General features: G+C 38.6%; 1 non-coding gene across 1 annotated transcript; it reads left to right on the forward strand.

Moving 5' to 3' along the window:
• The first annotated feature begins 7,473 nt into the window (after window positions 1–7,473).
• On the forward strand, window positions 7,474–7,545 carry trnap-cgg (transfer RNA proline (anticodon CGG)). The gene has a single exon. It is a non-coding gene; the product is annotated as a tRNA-Pro (tRNA).
• The last annotated feature ends 687 nt before the right edge of the window (window positions 7,546–8,232 follow it).

Genomic DNA, 8,232 nt, shown 5'->3' on the forward strand with positions numbered 1-8,232 from the left:
GCTCCCCGTCAATCTTTCCCTAGTTTCTCTCATTCCATTTGTTCTATCATTTTTTGTTTTTTTTTTCTATCTTTCTTTTTCTTTCTTTCTTTTCTTTCTTTTCTTTTTTTTTTTTGTAACAATTTGCCCATTTCAGGGTATAATTAATCCATTAGTTTCTATTTAAAAGTATTTTTGATGTATTTTGTGCATGGTATACAGGGTTTGTAATGGACAAAGACTCATTCAAAGTTTCCAAATATTATTACCCCTTTAAATGTACCTTAAAAGGAAATAATTTTTCAGTCAAAGGAAATCAAAAATCATATTTTTTACCTTAAAAATCCATTAATATTCCCATTAATACAGAGGAAATTAGAGTACTGTGAACACAATTCAGGGGTGAATAGATGGATATTTATATTTTAATTTATATTCATATTTTATTTAGATTACAGGGTTTGGTATGTTTTCAGGGGTAGATTAAGGTATAATTAATGCTGTTGTAAGGGATTTTGGTTTCATGGCAGTGTGGGTGCTGTTTCTGCCTGGGAAACACATTTGTGGCTGCTGTGTTTCACTCCTAAATGGGTGAGATATTATTTAATTCTCACATTTTGTCAGTGTAGGAGTAGAGCTGTTTATTAGTCTTTGCAGCAAATGTATAAGCACAAGCAAATGTGTGTGTGTTATGATCCTCAGTCAAACTGTGGAAGAAAATACAACAAGGAAAAGCAGTCGCTGAAATGTGTGAATCAGAATTTGATTGGAGCCATGGCAGCAGTTGGTATTTGGACTCAAGGTCATGTTGAGCACTGTATTATGATCTTTGTGGGAGTCTCTGATGGTCCTTTTGTTTGTGCAGCACACCTAAGCATAATGCGCTCTACTTTTTAAATAAAACCCATTAAAAGCTAGCTACTAGGGGAGTAAGAGGTGCTTTTCTCCCTTTATTAAAACTGTGAAACAAATAGAGTGTACTGAGAGACAAAATGGGATTTCTGATGTGAACTGTCACAAATTAGCCACAAACTCAATGTCACACTTGCTCGAGGCCCTGAAAATACAGCTGGACAATTTTGTCTCACTTTGATTCCTTAATGCTTGAAATGGCAGCAAAGACTCAAAGCTGTCATCAACGAAAACATTCTGGAGCAGCTCCCTTGACACAGAGTGGACGGCTGACTACGTACATGGGCATTGTGATATTACCAACGGTGAATTTACAGGGAAATGAGCATGTTTTCCAGTTCAAAACTGCTTCCTTTACAATGGCACAAAACTCATTTGGCTGGGAAAAAAATGTGAAAATATCTTCCAGTAACAAAAAAAGCTCCAGCTTTGTTTACACTGACACTTAAAGTTCTGTGGCTGAAGACAATGTAACCCAGTCGAGACTTTAATGACTGAGCTTTCCAAGGACCAACTGCAAGTGGCAGCTAAATAGGAATTTTACATTAAATTTGGTGCTTATAAGACTTCTTTGCATTTTTTAATAAATCTAAACCCTCAGTCAGACCTGGCATATGATGAGTTAAAATCTAAAAGAAAATCTATTTTCCATCTAGTAGTCAAACTTGTCAAGAGCATGTCTTATCTACCCCCAAATTAAAATGTCCAAATAAATTAAACGTGTCCAGCCATGGCATGACTTATGTTTCAGCATGAATTATCTCTCTGATGCCTTGAGACTTGCTGTGACAGAATATTGGAGCAGCAGTAGTGCTTATCCATTAATGGTCTATATATACATCAACCCAACCTTATCAATCAGCTTATGAATAACATGACTTTACACTTTCAAATTGCGTACAGCGCAAATGCCAAAGTCCAATTTTGCATGCAGATGATATGCCAATGGTTGCCATTAATTTCTGTGGAGAGCAGATGGGTCTTAATACCCTGCATCATGGGAACAGTCTTGACGTCACCAGCGAAGCTTTGCAACGAACGATATGTTACGTTAGCTCATTAGCTAAATCTTCATTAGTTAACGTTTAGCGAATGTTAGCTTGTTAGCTAACGTTAAAAATGAATACCGTCTCGCTTAGCAGATGGACTGAACCCAGCTGTCTGACAGTTGCAGTTGTGAATGCGTGGATGTAATAATACATGCATTTGTACTCAACCATTAGGCACAAGGTGTCCGGTTCAGTACATATGATACATATTGAGATAAAAGTGATTTTTAATCTAAAGTCTTAAAACTGTAATGTTTTCATTTTCCGCTAAAAGGAGGCGGAGTGAGCATGCTGACGGATGAGGGGTGATTATTTTTATCTCTATCAAGAGTTTGTAATAAACACCACGACAGATCTCATAATAGTGCCAAGACCTCCGATCTTTCAGTCAGTGGCAGATCTTCCCTCTGACGCCATTTCCTAATGTATTTTTAGTGTTTGACTTCCTTGGTCTCAGGGTCAGGACATCTGTTCACACTGGGGGAAAAAAAAGAAAGTGTTAAGCGTGCATAGAATTTCCTAGGAGGGCGGAAGTCACATTGAATTAGAAAGCAGGTTCTGGGGAAATGTAGAAATGAATATACGTGAGCTTCCTTCTCCTCCTCCTGGCCTCCCCTCGTCGTATAAATGGCATTTTACCTCTCTGCTCTTTCTCTCTTTCTTTCTTCATACCTCTCTCTTTCTTGTCCCAGCCGCCTCTGTCTTGACTAATGCCATATCCCTCAATACTATCTTTTTTTTTTTTTTATCAAACACTTCCCCATTTTTTTTTCATCTGCCTTTCTCTCGGCAAACACAAGACCTCTACCTTTTCCACTGAACCACCCTCAGTGGCATTAAGTGCCATGTTACCCTTCAGTAACTCCCTCCATCTTTTCTGCAGCAAAACCTTCCATCTCCCTGGTGCCATTCATCTTTCCCACCCTTGTCTTCTCCCTCTCTCCTTTTTCCTCCTCTGTCACTCCAAGCCTTGGTATCCACAGGGAGCCAGCCACTCTTTTCAATGCTGGCCTCCTTTTCTCATTATTTTCAAAGGAATGGATGACTGAGACCTTTGCATGTTTTTGCTATTGAGTGCACTGAGAACCGCAAGTTAAACATATTTAAACTTGAAAAGAAAAAAAGAAGTACTGGGCTTCAAATGGGTTTTCAGGAGTCTCAAAGCTGTATTGGGAGCCATAATGATTGCTGCCAGTAGTGCTGGGACATGGATCTGTTAGAATTTGGTATCTGCTACTGCACCTCGACATACTTAAAAGCAGCACAAGGCAAGATTTTCCATAAAAAGACCCTCATCTTATCTGCCAGAGAGCAGAAACTCCCATTCACCTGACTGTGAGTCTATCGATGTTTCCTATTTGCCCACCCAAAAAAGAAAAAGAAAAAAAAAAAAAAAAGTGGGGGGACATTTTTTTTTCAGTGTACAGGAGGTGATGAATTGAGATTTAACAGAAAAATGCAAAAGAGCAGAGCACAAAAGCAAGCGCTCTGTTGGGATGCAGGATCTGTGATTAATGTTTGAGCTTGCTGCAACAAGTAGACCCTCCAAGATTTTGCCACTGCTAATTAATACAAATTAGACCAGTTACCAGGAAATTTGTGAGAGCTTGCAATTTTATCAGCCCATATCTCAATATTCTCATGTAATTTGGTCAAATTTTATAAATTAATAGTAATTTGATAGATGATAAGCTTAGGGTTATTGAGACCAGGGCACAGGGGGCAATTTCCTGTTGGGTCTAGAAAAGATTTGCTTATGCATATCTCCTCCCAGCAGCTACCCAGACGAGACATATTGAGGTTTGAGGAGTCTGCCGTTGGCTGGCATAAAGTTATATGATTTCTGGCTAATGAAGTCCTTCAAACTTTAATAAATTCAAACACGCATTTCTTGCTGCCATTGCCACCAAAGGGAAAAGTTGCCTGGAGCATGCTGAAAGAAATGTATTGAATGCTTCATGACTGTTTCTTATAAACAGTGATTAATCTTTAAATCTTGTGCTCCAGCCCAGAGGCTCAACATAATAACTCACTTAAAAAGCCACTTAAAATCATTTGTACCCAATGGGTTTGGTCATTCTTGGTTATATAATATTCATTCAGTAAGAATTCTATAAGTTGAATATTTTATAAGAGCACTTCATTCAAAAGTGATAATTCTGTCATTATCTACTCGCCCACATGTCAATTTGAACTCCACTGATGTTTGTATGACCAACAAACACACAGCCAGTTAGCTTCCGCCTCATCATTCTACAACAATTAAAGTGTTCAGTGTAAAGTGATAAAAAGAACCTAATGTCCATTAAGCAGATTTTGGATTATAATGTCTTGTTATACGCACACAGACAAAAAAAAGGTGCCAACTGGAACCAAAAGTGGGTCTTCAGACAGATGCAATAGGGAAACCACAGGGTACCTTTGTTCCACAGTTAGACCATGGTTCTTTGAAGAACAATGGTTCAAAGATGCCTCAAACAGCCATAAAAACAGTTCTTTGAGGAACCAATGATGGTTCTTCAATGAAAGGAGAAGAGAAAAGGTGCATGGAAACTGCAGTCAATACTCATTTCCTAATGGAAAATTTGACACAGATCAGCTGACACTGATGATTCCACACAGAGCCTTTCAGACCATTTCTTTAAACGGGTGTCCAAAGGATCCCTAAAGGTGCTTCAAAGATCCATCTGAGAAGTTCTTTGATGTCATGATGAAATGATTCTTCAAATAACTTTAACCAAAAAACAGTTGTCGTAAAACTCTTTTCAGAATGATTCTTGGTGGAGCCTTTTTTTTTTTTTTTTCTGGAATGAAGAACCATCCACCAAAGAAAGTGGTCTTTAGAGGTTGATGGTTCTTCATGGACCCACACACTCTTTTTAAAGAAGCATTTTAGAACGATAATACATTTTTCCCACTTTATTTTTTTTTTAGGAGAAGGCTGAAATGGAGGTGTGATAGCTAATTGCCTGTGTTGTAGGTGGCAGGACAAAGTGCAGTGCCGTTTCAAACGACATGAAAGTCACTAGATGACAGTAAATCTTGCAGTAAACTATTACTTCCACTGGGTATGGGTTTGGGCACTCATCTGTGTTTGGTTGATATTGCTTTAGTGAGGGTTAATGGCTGGGTGGGCAGCACATACTATTAAATGATTTCATTTATGAGCTCATCAGTATACGTTAAGCTGGCCAACAGGACAGCCTCCCAAACAGAGTATTACTTTAATTCTTCCCTTCATTATTTTCTGTCTTACTATGTTGTCACACTTCTCTCCCTTTTTCTCTTCCACTTGCCTCACCCTATCTCCTCGCCTCTGTCTTCCTGTCTTTATCTGCCTTTCTTTCTCTCACCCTTCATTCATTCCATCTTTCTCCTTTCACTTTAATTGAACACCCTCTCTCTCTCTCTCTCTCTCTCTCTCTCCATCTCATCTCAACCTCTCTCCCCTCTTCCAGTCTCCTGTCGCGTAGCAGTCAGTGATTAGCATAATTCCCCTTCATGTAGCAGATGGTGTCTCTACGTCAAGGATCTTGCTTCTTTTAATGACAGACATGCTACTGCTACAGAGGTAGAACACACAGAAAGGATTCCTGCTAGACATATTAGCTTTCAAGAAATATATGGTATAGATAGGTAGATAGATAGATACTTGTGACAAAGACATTGAAATGTTACACTGGCATATCACCACTATTGAGGTTTGGCACTTAATGAGTTCTTTAATATATTTTATTTATATTATGTATTTATTTGGTCATTCCAGTTTCAAATAAGTGGTGATATCAGGGTGAACTCCTCCGTTGGCCAGCGGAGCTTCTTCCTTTAGTCCTTCCTTTAGATGCAGCACTGTCCCTTTTTACCTATGACAATTAAAGACACTGCAATTTGTGAAATAATGGTGAAACAAAGTTGTATTGAAAGACAACATTACAAAGAAACCCTATTTCTTTGTCTTTTATCTCAACACGTATAAGACAGGGCCATAACCCTATAATTGCTATATCCTGTTCAGCATTTTACTCAGGAAAGAATGGCATTAACCATGGACCAGTGAAAAGGAGTGGCCTTGTTCTCCTTGCAAAAGATGAAGAATTCAGTCTTGATTAAATACAGTCTTTCATTTGAGGGAGTTTGCCTCTACTGCCATCGAGCAAAAATGTGCAGACAGGCAAGTTTACAGAAACCAAAAGCCTATTAAGTATTGAAGTTTAAAAACTTTGTGATAATGCAAGGGTTAGCATCTTATTAATGTTGATCTAAAAAGGGCTGATATATTAACAATTCAGAAATAAAATAATAACAAATATGTTACATGATTAAACTTGGGGATAAACAGGTAAAGAGTTTCCTTGCATTTGATGGAATTACCTGGTTTGATCTCAGGGATCTATAAAGTTCTTCATCTTGAGAAGATTTATTGAAGTCATGCATGCCGGTCACAGTGATCAATAAATGTGATTCATCTTCAGAGCAGGAAAATATCACTAGAACACTCTTCAACAAACAGCCATTCTTTGACAAAAATGAGCTGCATCCATTGCGGTGTCCAATCTGTCTTGTGAGGTGTTTTACATCATTTAATCACTTAATCTTTACATCAATATTGCCAACATTTCAAATACATGGCAGGTGTCGGTAGCAAGCAGGCGTGAGGTCCAGCATGAGATGGGAAATGGAGGTGTAGAATGGCCGGATGGGAAAATGATGACTATTATGAACATCAGTGTAATGAGCTATAATATGATGTAACACACCTTCTGGCAGTCCTCAGCTCTTTGGCAATAATAAAAATGATGAGCTGATTTACTTTTCTCAGTGATGCACATTAGTTAAGTAGAAGTTCAAGTTTGTTGATAGCGTTATATGACTGCCCACAAGTTCACAACAAACCAACAAACAGAATGACACACCTTGGCTTAATCCTCATAGTGGGCAAAAAAAAAAAAAAAAAAAAAAATGTCACATTGTTTGTCCCAACAGAACTGAGTAGGCATTGATAACTTCTATGCTGTCTGTGCAAGCAATTACCCAACAATATTACCATGGGAAGTCTCATGAGAGGACCCAACAGCATCATAGTCACATTAGCAGGATCAGTTGCACTTGCACTTAACTTATTTTGCTTACTCTTCCCTCTCTTTTTCCTAAAACGAGTTAGCATCCACAGTATCTGTGGTGGGTAACATTACTTGATTGAATTTAAAATCTTTTTTTAATTTCCACCTGTGCTTCTTTTTTGTTCAGGTCCTTGTGCTGCAAACACTGTAAAGAGATACTTCTCCCCTTCCCTAGGAGAAACCTCTCTTTGTCCGTCTCTGTCCTTTCTGGTATGAACAAAGCAGAAGTAGAGTAGAGTCTCGTCCATGCCCCCTCTTTTTTGTTCACTTGCATCATGTTCTGTTAGGAACAGGTGTACCTGTTCAGACAGTCTGGCTACTAATTCCAGTGAATGCAAATTCTGCTGTGATTTTATACTCTAAAATAGCCATCCCTTTTTTATGAGACACAGACGCAAATAGAGTGTTGCACTGGCTCGTTGGTCTAGAGGAATGATTCTTGCTTCGGGTGTGAGAGGTCCCGGGTTCAAATCCCGGACGAGCCCTTGTCAACTACATCTTGGCAGACTTTGTAGAAAGCATTAACATCTTACAATGAATTGCTGAGAGAATGTGGGCGTTTCCTCCAATCAATGGCTAGACCCCATAGTTCATGTCACAGCTCCCTCTCTGGTTAAATATGTGCTCATGAACAAAACACTGCAATGTAGTCCAGAGCAAAAATAGCTGACAAGTGGCCCTCCATGGTACATAATTGGACAGTACAAGAACAAGGACTTTCACTAAATGTACAATCAGCAATATGCTGAGCATGTCTTATGTTGCAGCATGCCACTAGAACATGCCACTAGAACAAAATGAGGACTGAAACTCCTGCCAGCAATTCACAATAGTAGTGTTGTCTTGCACTATTCACAAGTAAGTAAACATTCTTGTCCAGTCTATTCTTTTACTAGAAAAATTTGGGTCTGGGATATTTGGCAAAAAAAATGTACTGGCTGATAGCTGAACCCACATCTGCTACTCAGAAATCAGCTATGCTTTCTATTACACCACCAACATACACATTGCTCACTCACTTGATTGCTCACAGTTTGTATAGTGTCTCTATATTTGTTCCATTGTGTTTAATGTTAAAATACTGCCTGGCTGGAAATAATACCCAGGTCAACTGCAGCCGTGTTATCCACTGTAAAACTTGCTTTTGGTCCAATTAACTGATTGCCAAACAT

The sequence above is a fragment of the Myripristis murdjan genome, chromosome 10, assembly GCF_902150065.1.
Source record: "Myripristis murdjan chromosome 10, fMyrMur1.1, whole genome shotgun sequence".
Classification (NCBI taxonomy): domain Eukaryota; kingdom Metazoa; phylum Chordata; class Actinopteri; order Holocentriformes; family Holocentridae; genus Myripristis; species Myripristis murdjan.